The sequence below is a fragment of the Mastigoproctus giganteus genome, chromosome 11 (assembly GCF_048544385.1).
Source record: "Mastigoproctus giganteus isolate SK-2022 chromosome 11, ASM4854438v1, whole genome shotgun sequence".
Lineage (NCBI taxonomy): Eukaryota > Metazoa > Arthropoda > Arachnida > Uropygi > Thelyphonidae > Mastigoproctus > Mastigoproctus giganteus.
The window spans coordinates 407,903-422,867 of record NC_143585.1 but is presented as its reverse complement, the minus strand read 5'-3'; the positions used below and the strand labels follow the sequence as shown (position 1 = coordinate 422,867).

At 38.9% G+C, this 14,965-nt stretch overlaps 1 protein-coding gene across 4 annotated transcripts in view; it reads left to right on the top strand.

Moving 5' to 3' along the window:
• LOC150077632 (epidermal growth factor receptor kinase substrate 8-like) overlaps positions 1-14,965 on the top strand; it is a 432,910-nt gene that overhangs the window by 235,726 nt on the left and 182,219 nt on the right. The gene's annotated exons all lie outside the window — the stretch shown is intronic.

Below are 14,965 nucleotides of genomic sequence, written 5' to 3'. Positions count from 1 at the left end.
TGTCGTTAGTATATGAGTGTTACCACATTTTGGCTTTTTATATTTAGCAAATCCGTTCTATATTTAGCAAATCCGTAACTACCTCTTCCCAAAAGCTTCTTATTTTTATTTGTTTTTGCGTGGCACTCTTGTATACCACATACACATTGACAACTGATATTCCAAGTATATATTCTATCTCTAATTTCCGGTACCACTTTACCCCTTTTCTTAGCATTGTGGCATACAAACCTATTTGATCCCACAGATCAATGCCTGCTTTTCCCTTATTACACGCTAGAATAGGAAGTGGTTTTGGCTTCTTTCTGTCTTCATTTTTTGGTGGAGGGTCCATCAACCATTTCTGGAGCATGCTTTGTTTGTTAGTAGTCACACATCTCGAGCATCTCACCACTTTAGAACAATAATTCCATTTTTTTCTTCCTTGACGATCACATCCCCTTTATTTAGCCTTGATTACATGACTTCTTTGGGCATAAATATTTTACTTGCTCGTAACATACCAACAACATGAGTTTTTTGATGAAGAAACTATAATGCCAGATGGTAGCTGGTATAAAAATTTTCTATGTATGAGGTGTGACTTTCATTTAGAAGTCCTTGCGATAACTCTTCACAGACCTTTGCAGCTAAACCTACAGATTTAATATAATTTTAAGATTTACCTGAATAGATCTTGCTCGACCAGGTATATCCTTCAGTGGAACATAACTTGTTCCACTGTGCGCTTTATTTGATATATATATTGTCGAAATATCAGCCTGCCACTCCAAGGAATAAGAGTTTTGTCAATGACGAAATCATGGCCTGGGAAAAATATTTTCTGATATTTCAGCTGCAAAACATCTATCAGGCGGTTGTATCTTACTGAGCCTGTCCCCTGTAATAGCAGTTTCATTGTCTGAAAAGTGAATAAGGTGCAACAACAATTCAAAACTGTTCTGAGACAATTTTTGTTACTAAATTATTTTTATAGATAGGTTTGGTTGACCATTAAGGAGCAGTACTCCCAGTACTGCTCCTTAATGTATCCCAGTATCCCAGTCAGGATCTTTTACCAAATCATCAGAGTCGAAATCTTCTTCTTCATCTTCAGAACTACTGCTAAGATTTTCAGCAATTTCTCTCAGTTCCTCTTCTTTTAGTAATTTTCTTTTAGCCATTGCTTTTTAGATTTTTTTTTTTTACAACACACTTGTACAAACGTGAAGAGCAACACAACACAATAAAAATGCGGATAATACAGTGCGCTAATGAACTTGCTTTCACAAAATCTCTAACAATACTGACAAACTTATTGCGACGTTTGAGAATTTATTTTATCACAATTAGTTTTATTGCAGCGCTCGCGCAACAAACTAATCACAAACAACCTTCATATGTATGCCGTAATAATGTCACATGTATGTGGCCGACATGGCTTCTCAAGAAATAAAGTAACCTACTGGGCCATGTCGGCCACATATATGCGACACAAAAAAAGACCCTTTTTTGATGTTTTAAGCGAAAAAACGGTATAACACTGACATTAAAATACTTATTTTAGAATTACTAATCAAATTATTTTCTAAATATTTTTTGGCCCCAGGGGATTTTTTTTTCTTAAACTAACTTGGCAGTTAACATGTTAAAAGGCCTGTTTAGTTGTTTGTGCCATTGTGCAATGTGTGGAATGGAGATAAAGTATTTCTTGGTGTTACTGTTATTAGTTATAGTTTTTTTAGCCTGTTTTTTTGCTTGAGTTTTGCTTTGGTTTTAAGAGGATAACCTCTATTTAAAAATCTTCTGGTTAATATCTGTATCTCAGAGTTTAAAGATGACTCAGATGTTGAATATTTATAAGCTTTAAGAAATTAGTTAAAAATAATTGACCTTTTGTAGGTGAGCGGATGATAACTGTTATAATGAAGGAACATAGTAGGTTTTTGATATATTTTAAATTAAATTCTATTCATATACTAGTATCAGAGATACAGAGAACATTGCCCATGTACTTCCTATAATATCTAATATGCAGAAGAAAAGGTGTCAAATGTATGCGTTTGACACCTTTTGTAAAAAGGTGTTGTAAAAAATTGTAAAAAAAAGTAGATCTCTGTTATTAAGCCACTAAAATTCAAGCCCATAGGCAAACCAAAAATTTGTTTGTATACTTAATCGCGAAAAGTAATATAGCTGGCTTCAATTAGGAGTTGGATAAAGTGGAAAATTTCTATAATAGGGAGTTTAGTATGATTAATCAGAATAGTTATTACTTAACATAACCCAAACTACATCTAAAGTGTACTTGACGTTTACATTTGTATACAGGGAAGTGACATCTAGTGAGAATAAATTATCATTATTGTCAAGTTTACAATCCTTGAGGCTATTGAAAAACAAATTGTAGTTTTTTATGCCAAATTTAATAGCTTGTCTAAAGAGTTTAATAATATTGTATAAGTGGACGGCCAAAGATGCAAATGCTGATTATCTGTACAAGACAATCGGACGAATGGGGAATCCAGTTTTATAACTGAAAGTGTTAAGTTTTACCTGACTGAAAAGTGTAGGAATGTTATAGGTTCTGGAATTTAATTATTTTAATTGGGACATTAATGTAATTGTTTTTCTGATATGTGGTTAATGTTTTTTATATTGGTTGACCAAATTAGTAAATAGGGCCAGGTTTACTTCAAGATAAGTGGAAATATCAGATATAATAGAATGTACTTTGTTAATGAAATCCAGTTTATCCAGTACTACTATTGTATCTCCCTTATCGGCTCTTTGTATAACGATGTCCTTGTTTTTTTGAAGGTTATATAAAGCTATACTTTCATGCCTGCTCAATTTTGGAAGCCATGGATTTTTTGTTTTTTTTTACTACCTGGTTTACTTGTTGAACAATTAGGTCTTTTTGCACAATGTTCCGAAGTCCGAATTTCATATCTATCACACACTGCTTCTTGGGTAAATTGTGGGGTGGTAAGTTATAGTTCAAGCCTTTAGATAAAAGTGATATCTGGTTCTTCGATAAAGTGTACAGTGATAGATTAGTCATTTGTTGATATGTAGGTATGCTGCCCACCTGAGGATGGATTGTGGGAAGTCTACTATGGATTAGGTTGGGAACAGGTGATAATTCATTGAAGTTGTGTGTTATCTCGTTGTACATATGAACGGGGGTTGTAGAGAATGTTGTATGAAATTTGTTATTAGTAGAGGCACATGATGCAAGAAAGCAAACTTATACACCATCAGCCCAAAAAAAAAAAAAAACCCCTTCCTATTTCACCCATCCATTTGCTCAAAAGTTTTTCCACTTTCCTTGAATTTATTTAAGCTGTCAACTTCCACAATGGTAGATGGAAGTTTGTTCCAACTATCACCACCTAAGGGCTAAAGGCAAATTTCCACATCTATTCTACAATTGTCTTTCTTCAATTTGAATTTATGTCCCCTCAGTTGAGTAATCTGAGCAAGAGGAAGAATCTCATCAGCGTTGAGCTTGCTCAAACCATTGAAGGCCTTATACACCTCAATTAGATCACCTCACAGGTGCCTAGTCTCCAGACGCTGCAATTTGCAGAACTTAAGCTTTTCTTGGCAACAGCAACCCTTTGTTTCACTCACCAATCTCGTTTCCTTTCTCTGTTCTTGTTCCAGCAGCTCTACATCCTTCCTCAAATGAAGCCTCCAGACCCGTATGCAGTACTCAAGGTGTATATATAAAGGGACAATCACCTCCTTATCCCTACTAGCAAAATTCCTGTACTTGCAGCCTGTTTGTACTTCAGAAAACTTCATATGACTGCACAATTACCCCTAGGTCCTTTTCATTCTTAACTATCCTGAGCGTAGTATCACCCATTTGGTACATTACTCTGGGGTTACCCATATGCAGTACTTCACACTTGTCAATGTTAAACTTCAGTTGCCACCTCTCAGCCCATCTGCTCAACTTTTCCGGATCCTGTTGCAATAGTGTACTATCATTAGTGTCATTAACAACCCTGCCAACCTTTGTATCATCCCCAAACTTAGGCATTAACCCTGATATACCTTCATCAATATTATTGATAAATACAAAAAACAATAGGCCCAATCTCTGGAGGACTCCACTAATAACAGTAGTCCACGAAGAGCATTATCCATTGATTACCACTCTGTCTTCTCCCACTCAACCATCCTTTTATCCATTGTAGCAACTTGCCCTTAATGCCATACTGCTCCAAACTTGTACAGTAGGCTTCCGTGTGCAACAGTATGAAAAGCTTTCCTGAAATCCAAGTATATGATATCAAAATAATTTTTTGCATCCAGTTCCTTTATGATCACATCATAGTAATCAATCAAATTGGTCAGTCACTTCCCCTTAACAAACCCATGCTGTGTCTGAACTATAACTGCAGTCTTGTCTAGATGATCTTGAAGTGCTTCTTTAACCGGTGACTCCATTATTTTCCCTGGAACAGAAGTTAAACTGACAGATCTGTAATTACGTATGATCCCCCTTTGTGAATTCGAGAAAATTTGCATATGTCCAGTTCATGGGTACTTCCCCTGAATTCAAGGATGCTCTCATAATTATGGCTAAGGGTTTGCTTACTTCCTTTGCTGCCTCCTTTAATATAACTGGATAGATCCCATCCACCCCAGGTGCCTTTGTTATGTTTAACTTCAAAAAATTCTCTTCCAGTTAGCTCTCAGTTATTACAAAATTATTAAGCACCCTGTTGCAATCTAATAAACCTCTGGCATTCTCCTCTCATAACTCCTCATGTGTGAATGTAGATGCAGAATGATCATTCAGATGGTCAGCTATCTGAGCAGGATTATCAACAGTCAAACCCTCAATATCAAGTGGACCAATCTGATTCATCCCCTTCCTACTAGAGTATGTAACTAAAGAAGTCCTTGCTGATTTTCTTAGCTTCCTTTGCCAAAGATTTTGTGTAATCTGCCTTCACTTACCTAACCATTTGTCATTTGATGCAGATTAGCTTATATCTCTCATAGGCTTGTGTCACCTGATAATTTATGTGCACCCCATCATTTTTTTTCTCTGCCACATCTCATTAGTTCATCTGACATCCATTTAGGCCTAAACTTGAAACAGTATTTCTTAATCGGTATGAAAAGCCTAGTAGCATTCCATGATTACTTCCTTGAATGCTTCCCTTTTAAATTTTGTGGTTCGTAACATCATCGGTTGATCCCACTGTGTTGAACTTAAAGCTGTCTAAGACCACTGTAGTCACCTCTATTAAAGCATAAACTGTTCCCTTTATCTCTGATGGTAGTTAAATCTTTAAGTAAATTCCACATCAGTGCACTGCGATCACTAACGCCTAAATGGTTCCTTTATATGCAAATTCTTAATGCACGAATAATCACTGCTGATAACCAGATCAAGAGTATTACTCTCTCTGGTTTCCTGTCTAACGCGTTGCTGTAGAAAACAATCATCCAATAAATCCACGAAAATCTTGATCATGTGTGAGTGACCAAACCACAAGTTCCAGTCAATATCTGGGAAGTTAAAATCCCCCATTATGAGACAGTTTGATTTACTGGCCCACTCTATTTCTCTGTACAGCTGTTCGTTGTACTCATTAGAGTCATTCGGCCTATAACACACTCCTACTCTCATTTTTGCTTTCCCAGTGTTTACATTACATCAAACTGACTCAACATTGTACTGACCATCTATATCAACTGGATGCATTTCCTTACATTTTTATGTGTTTCTTAACTAACATCATAACCCTTCCTTCATTCCTATCCTGTCTATCCTTTCTGTACACATTGTACTCCCCAAATTCCAATTCTGCACTGCTTATATCTGTGTCACCATGTCTCAGATATCCCAACAATACCCGAATAATATCTTGTCCAGATATTTATTTATATTTTTATAAATCAAATTTATTTTCTGTACTCCTAGCATTGGTATACATGCTAGTATACATGCACCTGTTCTTATTCTTAGTTACCAGTCCCTGAAAATTCCAATAGAAGCTGTCCAAGAATCACTTTCACCTCTGCCTGTGACTACCGTTGCTGTGAATCCACCCCCCCCCTAAGCTAGCAGTTGTCTGATCTACCTAACACTGCCTCGATAGCATTAGCAAATATTCTTGCACCCCTTCTATTTATGCGTGTCCCGTCTCTTCTGTTAACAAGCACAGACCACACTAAAAAAAAATTCTACACCATGAGTCTTGCACAATCTCTCCACGGCCGAATTGATCGACAAGACTCGCATTAGCATTAGTAGAGGCATTTGATGCAAGAAAGCAAGCTTATGCAGCATCAGCCCAAAAAAAAATAATAATAAAAATAAATAAATAAAAAATAACCACTTCCTCTTCACCCCCCTGCTCGTTCGAAACACCTGTCCAGCCTAGCCTTAAACTTATTTAGGCTATCAACTTCCACTACAAGGGATGGAAGTCTATTCCACCAACCAACCACCCGCTGGCTAAAGGCAAATTTCCTCACGTCTATCCTACATCTGTCTTTTCTCAATTTGAATTTATGCCCTCTCAGGCGATTATTCTGAGCAAGAGGAAGAATCCCATCAGCATTGAGCATGCTCAAACCATTCAAGGCTTTATACACCTATCAGATCACCTCGCCCGGTGCCTAGTCTCCAGACACTGTAATTTGCAAAACTTAAGCCTTTCTTCGTAAGAGCACCCCTTTGTTCCATTCACTAATCTTGTTGCCCTTCTCTGTACTCGTTCCAGCATCTCTACATCCTTCTTGAAATGAGGCCTCCAGACCTGTATACAGTACTCTAGGTGTGGTCTGACCATTGCCTTATACAGGCATACCTCGGTTAACGTTACCTCTGATAACGAAGCTTCGATATAACGAAGTCCGCAATTTCAAGCCCCATTTAACATAAAAAAAAAATATTCCAGTTTAATCACCTGAAATTTAAACAAACTGACGAAATTACGGAAACCTTTTGGGCTTCTCGTGGTTGGTTCGAGAAATTTAAAAAACGGGCCAGGGTTCATAGTGTAAAATTAACAGGAGAAGCCGCAAATAAGTTTTCAGAAAAACTAAAGGAAATAATTGAACGTGAAAATTTTCCACCAAATTTGGTGTTCAGTGTTGACTAAAGCGGTATGTTCTGGAAACGGCTACCAACAAAAAGTTTCATTTCTATTGAAGAAAAACCAGCTGCTGGGTTCAAAGCAGCCAAAGACCGTTTAATGTTACTCTTTCGATTGAATGCCTCTGGCGATTATAAATTAAAATTGTTATTAGTTTACCATTCAGAAAATCCGAGGGCGTTAAAAGGTAACATAAAAATGAATTTACCTGTAATATGGAAAGCAAATAGAAAAGCGTGGGTTACCAAGGAGTTATTTACTGATTGGTTTGTTAACCACTTTTGTCCTGAAGTAAAACGGTATTGTCAAAAAACAACTTTGAAGAAAAAGCTCTTTTGTTGTTAGACAATGCTCCGAGACATCCTACTGATCTTAACACGTTGGACACATGCATTACTGTCAAAGTTGTGTTTCTTCCAGCAAACACAACTTCTTTGATTCAACCATTGGATCAGGCAGTGATAGCATCATTTAAAGCTTATTATCTGCGTCGAATATTAAGCAATTTAACTGAACTAGAGGATAAAGAGGAAATGACAGTTAACTTTTTGGAAAAACTACACCATTAAAAAGGCAATTGAAAACATTGATAGTTCTTGGAAAGAAGTCACTAAGAAATGCTTAAATGGAGTTTGGCGCAAAATATGGCCAGAAGTTGTACTAGAAGAAGAAAATAGCATCCAGGAAATTAGAAATGAAGTTATCCAGATGGCTCAATCAATAGGTTTCGAAAATGTTGATGAAGAGGATGTTAGAAATTTATTGAATGCAGAAGATGATGGTTTTTCAGTGGAAGATTTAGAAAACCTTGTTAGCAACGAAGACAAAGATAATGAAGACGAAGTTAAAGAAGTTCCTGCCGAAAAAGTGTTAACAAACAAAGATTTAAAAAACTGCTTAAATGACATTGAAAACGTTTAAATTTTTTTAGTGAAAATGATCCTGATTTAGGAAGAAGTTTCATTGTTAAGCGATCAGTGTTAAATGCAATGACTCCGTATAGACAATTGTTAAATGAAAGAGAAAAAAAGCATAAGCAATCAACTTTAGACTCATATTTTAAAATGTGATTTCACTTTGTATGTAAGTTGAATGTTTATTTAATAAAACTTTTCTTTGTTCGAAAAAAAAGCTTTTCATTTTCTTTACGTAGGAACATATCCCTATTCTGGCCATAGTATTTTTACCTCTGAAAACGAAGTTTCGCTTAACGAAGTAATTTCGTGGAACGCATCCTATTCGTTATTCGAGGTATGCCTGTACAAGGGAATAATCACCTCCTTATCCCTGCTAGAAAAATTCCTATATATCATCGACAATACACCATGAGCTACTCTTGCAGCCCTTCTGCACTGCTCAGAAAACTTCATATCTGCCTGCACAACCAACCCCAGGTCCCTTTCATTCTCTACCACTGTCAGTGTAGTACCACAGAGTTCATACATTGCTCTGGGGTTGCTGTTTCCCATATGTAGTATTTTACATTTTTCAATGTTAAACTTCATTTGCGACCTCTCAGCCCATCTGCTCAACCTTTCCAGATCCTGTTGCAGTAGCATAGTGTCAGCAGTGTCCTTGACAACCCTGCCAACCTTCGTATCGTCTGCAAACTTGGACATTAAGCTTGATATACCATCATCAATATCATTTATAAATACAGAAAACAATAATGGACCCAATACTGAACCCTGAGGGACTCCACTAATAACATTAGTCCACGATGAGCAGTGCCCATTGATTACCACTCTGTCTTCTCCCCCTCAACCACCCCTTTATCCATAGCAGCAATTTGCCTCCAGTGCCACACTGCTCCAGTTTGTGCAGCAGTCTTCCATGTGCAACAGTATCAAAAGCCTTTCTAAGATCCAAGTATATAATATCAAAGTTATTCCCTGCATCCAGTTCTTTTGTGACTGCATCATAGTATCCAATCAAATTGGTCAGGCAAGACTTCCCCTTAAAACCATGCTGTGTCTGAGCTATAACTGAAGTCTTGTCTAGATGATTCTGCAGTGCTTCTTTAACCAGTGCCTCCATTAATTATCCAGGAACAGAAGTTAAACAGGTCTATAATTACTGTCGCCCTTTGATCCTCCTTTGTGAATTGGGGTCATATTTCCACATCTCCAGTCCATGGGTACTTCCACTGGGTCCAAGGAAGCTCTCATAATTTTGGCTAAGGGTTTGCTTACTTCCTTTGCTGCCTCCTTTAATATAACTGGATAGATCCCATCCACCCCAGGTGCCTTTCTTGTATTTATCTTCAACAATTTCTCCTCCACTTTACTCTCAGTTATTACAAGATTCTCTAGCTTACTGCTAGAGTTGAATACACCTCTGGCATTCCCCTCGCTGAATAACTCCTCATGTGTGAATGTCGATGCAAAATATTCATTCAGTTTGTTAGCTACCTGAGCAGAATCATCAACAGTTGACCCATTGATATCAAGTGGACCAATCTGATTCATCCCCTTCCTTCTAGAGTTTACATAAGTAAAGAACTCTTTGCTGTTTTTCTTTGCATCCCTTGCCAAAGATTTCTCGTAATCTGCCTTCGCCTGCCTAACCTCCTTTGTAACTTGTTTACAGATCAACTTGTATCTATCATAGGCTTCTGTGTCACGTGTTAATTTGTATGTATCCCATGCATTTTTCTTCTCTGCCATATGTCTCATTAGTTCATCTGACATCCACGCATCATGTACTCCCTCCTGTCATGTCTGGCCCTAACTCAAGACTTTTTTTCAGCATTGACGTGTACTTGTTAAGTAAATCAGCAGACAGTGTACAACAATATCACTGTCTGTGTTCTTAAAAGATAATATCTGCTGTGCAACGTCATCAACTTTTGCCCCTGCAAGACATATCCCGGTCCTATTCCACCTATCCTTTTTGCACAATATATTACTTGTGTCCCTGACAATGGAGTCACCAACAATAACTATCTTCTGAGGGATCAGCACATTCTGCCTTGGAGATTGCTGCTCTGTAGATCTGGCGTTGAGTTGGGCAGCTGAGAACTTGATGGGTCTCCACTTTAATACCTTCGAAGGTATCTACCCGACTCTATAGACTCTTGTATGCACCCATCAGAATGATGAGTTGGTAATCAATGAACATTGCACATCGTGGATTAATGTTATTAGTGGTGTCCCACAGGGGGTCCACGTTGGCCCAGTGTTGTTTTCTGTATTTATCAGTGCTATTGATGAAGGTATATTAGGCTTAATCCCCAAGTTTGCACTCTATGAAAGTTGGTAGAGTTGTTAATGACAGTAAGGATGGTATTCTAGTGCAATGGATCTGGAAAGGTGCAGCAGATGGGCTAAGAGGTGGCAACTGAAGTTTAACCTTGACAAATACTGAGTGCTGTGTATGGGTAGCAGTAACCCCAGAGTGATATACCAACTGTGCAGTACTATACTCATGGTTGTGGAGAATGAAAAAGACCTGGGGGTAATTGTGCAGTCAGATATGAAGTTTTCTGAGAAGTGCAGATGGGCTGCAAGAGTAGTTCATGGTGTCTTGTCAATGATATATAGGAATTTTGCTAGCAGGGGTAAGGAGGAGATTATCCTCTTGTATAAGGCAAAGGTCAGGCCACACCTTGAGTACTGCATACAGGTCTGGTGGGCTCATTTTAGGAAAAAATGTAGTGCTGCTGGAAAAAAGTACAGAAAAGGGCAACGAGATTAGTGAGTGGAACAAAGGGTATTAAAGTTCTGTAAATTGCAGCATCTGGAGACTAGGCACCTGCAGGGTGATCTGATTAAGATGTATAAGGCCTTTAATGGTTTGAGCAAGCTCTGTGCTGATGGGATTCTTCCTCTTGTTAGCATTAGTAGAGGCATTTGATGCAAGAAAGCAAGCTTATGCAGCATCAGCCAAAAAAAAAAAAAAAAACACCACTTCCACTTCACCCCTCCGTTCATTCGAAATACCTGTCTGGCTGAGCCTTAAACTTATTTAGGCTATCAACTTCCACGAAAAGGGATGGAAGTCTGTTCCTCCAACCAACCACCCGCTGGCTAAAGGCAAATTTCTGCATGTCATCCTACTTCTGTCTTTCCTCAATTTGAATTTATGTCCTCTCAGGTGATTATTCTGAGCAAGAGGAAGAATCCCATGAGCATTGAGCATCCTCAAAACATTCAAGGCTTTATACACCTCTATCAGATTACCTCGCTGGTGCCTAGTCTCCAGACACCGTAATTTGCAAAACTTAAGCTTTGTAAGAGCACCCCTATGTTCCATTCACTAGTCTTGTTGCCCTTCTCTGTACTCGTTAGCAGCTCTACATCCTTCTTGAAATGAGGCCTCCAGACCTGTATACAGTACTCTAGGTGCGGCCTGACTATTGCCTGTTACAAGGGAATAATCACCTCCTTATCCCTGCTAGAAAAATTCCTATATATCATTGACAATACACCATGATCTACTCTTGCAGCCTGTCTGCGCTGCTCAGAAAACTTCATATCTGCCTGCGATACTGGGATCAGAAAAATGCATGGGATACTTACAAATTAACACATGACACAGAAGCCTATGATAGATAAAAGTTGATATGCAACCAAGTTACAAAGGAGGTTAGGCAGGCGAAGGCAGATTACGCGAAATCCTTGGCAAGGGATGCAAAGAAAAACAGCAAAGAGTTCTTTACTTATGTAAACTCTAGAAGGAAGGGGATGAATCAGATCGGTCCACTTGATATTGATGGGTCAACTGTTGATGATCCTGCTCAGGTAGCTAACAAACTAAATGAATATTTTTAATCGACATTCACACATGAGGAGTTATTCAGCGAGGGGAATGCCAGAGGTGTATTCAACTCTAGCAGTAAGCTACAGAATCTTGAAATAACTGGAGTAAAGTGGAGGAGAAACTGTTGAAGATAAACACAAGAAAGGCACCCGGGGTGGATGGAATCTATCCAGTTATATTAAAGGAGGCAGCAAAGGAAGTAAGCAAACCCTTAGCCATAATTATGAGAGCTTCCTTGGACTCAGGGGAGGTACCCATAGACTGGAAATGTGCAAATGTGACCCCTATTCACAAAGGAGGATCAAAGGCTGACACAAGTAATTATAGACCTGTGAGCTTAACTTCTGTTCCAGGAAAATTAATGGAGGCACTGGATAAAGAAGCACTGCAGGATCATTTAGACAAGACTTCAGTTATAGCTCGGACACAGCATGGTTTTGTTAAGGGGAAGTCTTGCCTGACCAATTTGATTGGATACTATGATGCAGTCACAAAAGAACTGGATGCGGGGAATAGCTTTGATATTATATACTTGGATCTTAGAAAGGAGCTTTTGATACTGTTGCACACGGAAGACTGCTACACAAATTGGAGCAGTGTGACATTGGAGGCAAATTGCTGCTATGGATAAAGGGGTGGTTGAGGGGGAGAAGACAGAGAGTGGTAATCAATGGACACTACTCATCGTGGACTAATGTTATTAGTGCAGTCCCTCAGGGCTCAGTGTTGGGTCCATTATTGTTTTCTGTATTTATAAATGATATTGATGATGGTATATCAAGCTTAATGTCCAAGTTTGCAGACTATACAAAGGTTAGCAGGGTTGTCAAGGACACTGCTGACACTATGCTGCTGCAACAGGATCTGGAAAGGTTGAGCAGATGGGCTGAGAGGTGGCAAATGAATTTTAATTGACAAATGTAAAGTACTACAAATGGGGAAACAGCAACCCCAGAGCAACGTATCAACTCTGTGGTACTACACAGTGGTAGAGAATGAAAGGGACTTGGGGGTGGTTGTGCAGGCAGATATGAAGTTCCCTGAGCAGTGCAGACGGGCTGCAAGAGTAGCTCATGGAGTATTGTCAATGATATACAGGAATTTTTCTAGCAGGCATAAGGAGGTGATTATTCCCTTGTATAAGGCAATGGTCAGGCCACACCTAGAGTACTGTATACAGGTCTGGAGGCCTCATTTCAAGAAGGATGTAGAGATGCTGGAACGAGTACAGAGAAGGGCAACAAGATTAGTGAATGGAACAAAGGGGTGCTCTTACGAAGAAAGGCTTAAGTTTTGCAAATTACAGTGTCTGGAGACTAGGCACCCGCGAGGTGATCTGATAGAGGTGTATAAAGCCTTGAATGGTTTAAGCATGCTCAATGCTGATGGGATTCTTCCTCTAGCTCAGAAAACTCACCTGAGAGGGCATAAATTCAAATTGAGGAAAGACAGATGTAGGATGGACATGCGGAAATTTGCCTTTAGCCAGCGGGTGGGTGGGTGGGTGGTTGGTTGGTGGAACAGACTTCCATCCCTTGTGGTGGAGGTTGATAGCCTAAATAAGTTTAAGGTTCAGCTGGACAGGTATTTTGAACGAACAGAGGGGTGAAGTGGAAGTGGGTTTTTTTTTTTTTTTTTTTTTTTGGCTGATGCTGCATAAGCTTGCATTTTTTGCATCAAATGCCTCTACTAATGCTAATGCTAATTATCAAATTAAGTGTATTACTCCCTCTATTTGCCTCTCGAACATGCTGATGTAGAAAACAGTCATCCAATAAATGCACAAAAGTCTTGCTAGTGTGTGAGTGACCAGCTCCAAAATGCCAATCAATATTTGGGAAATTAAAATCCCCCATTATAAGACTCTCTGATTTACTGGCCCACTCTATTTCCCTGTACAGTTTCTTATTATACTCATCAGAAACATTAGGCCTATAGCACCCTCCTACTCTCAATTTTGATCTCCCAATTCTTATGTCACACCAAACTGACTCGACACTGCACTGTCCAGCAATGTCGACTGGCTTGACTTCCTTGGATTTTACGTGTTTCTTAACTAATCGCATAACCCCTCCTCCCTTCCTATCCTGTCTATCCTTTCTGTAGCAGTTGCCCTCCCCGAATTCCAGTTCTGCATGCCTTATATCTGTGTGACACCACGTCTCTGATATCCCAACAATATCTGCCTTTGATGTTTTGAGCAATACCTCAAATTCATCAAATTTATTTACTAAACTCCTAGCATTGGTGTACATGCAAGTATACATGCACCTGTTTCTATTCTTAGCTACCCTAACACAACCCATGTGTTTACTTGTACCGCAATGACTCCCAGCAGTCTCTGAAATATCCTGCATCTTGTTTTTCAGGCTTCTGCTCATTCCAATAGAAGCAGTGCAAGAATCTCTTTCACCTCTGCCAGTGGCTACTGTTAATCTATTAATCTTTGTCTTCCCCCAAGCTAGCAGTTTTCTAACCCACTTAGCACCGCCTCGATAGCATCAGCAAATATTCTTGCACCCTTTCTATTTAAGTGTATCCCATCCCTGTAGAAGCAGTCTCTCCTGTTAACAAGTACAGTCCAGGCTGAAAAAAATTCTACACCTTGAGCCTTGCACAATCTTTCCAGGGCCAAATTGATCGACAAGGCTCTCATCATATACTCCCTCCTATCATGTCCGGGCAGAATTGCAGACACTTTCAAATTCAACCCTAATTCACGGCTTTTTTTCAACAGTGACCGGTACTTGTTATGTAATTCTGCCGGTCTCCTATTCTTGATATCATTAGTGCCAACGTGTACAACAATATCACATTTTGTGCCCTTAAAAGATGATATCCACTCTACAATGTCATCAACCTTTGCCTCTGGCAGACTCTTGTTCAGATTCCATGCCTGTGTGGGATATAAATTCAAATTGAGGAAAGACAGTTTTAGAATAGATGTCTGGAAATTTGACTTTCACATGCGAGTGGTTGATTGCTGGAACAAACTTTCGTCTGTCGCTGTCAAAGTTGACAGCGTAAATAAATTCAAGGCTAAAATAGACAGACTTTTGGAGTGAATGGATACGTGAAACGGGAAGTTTTTTTTT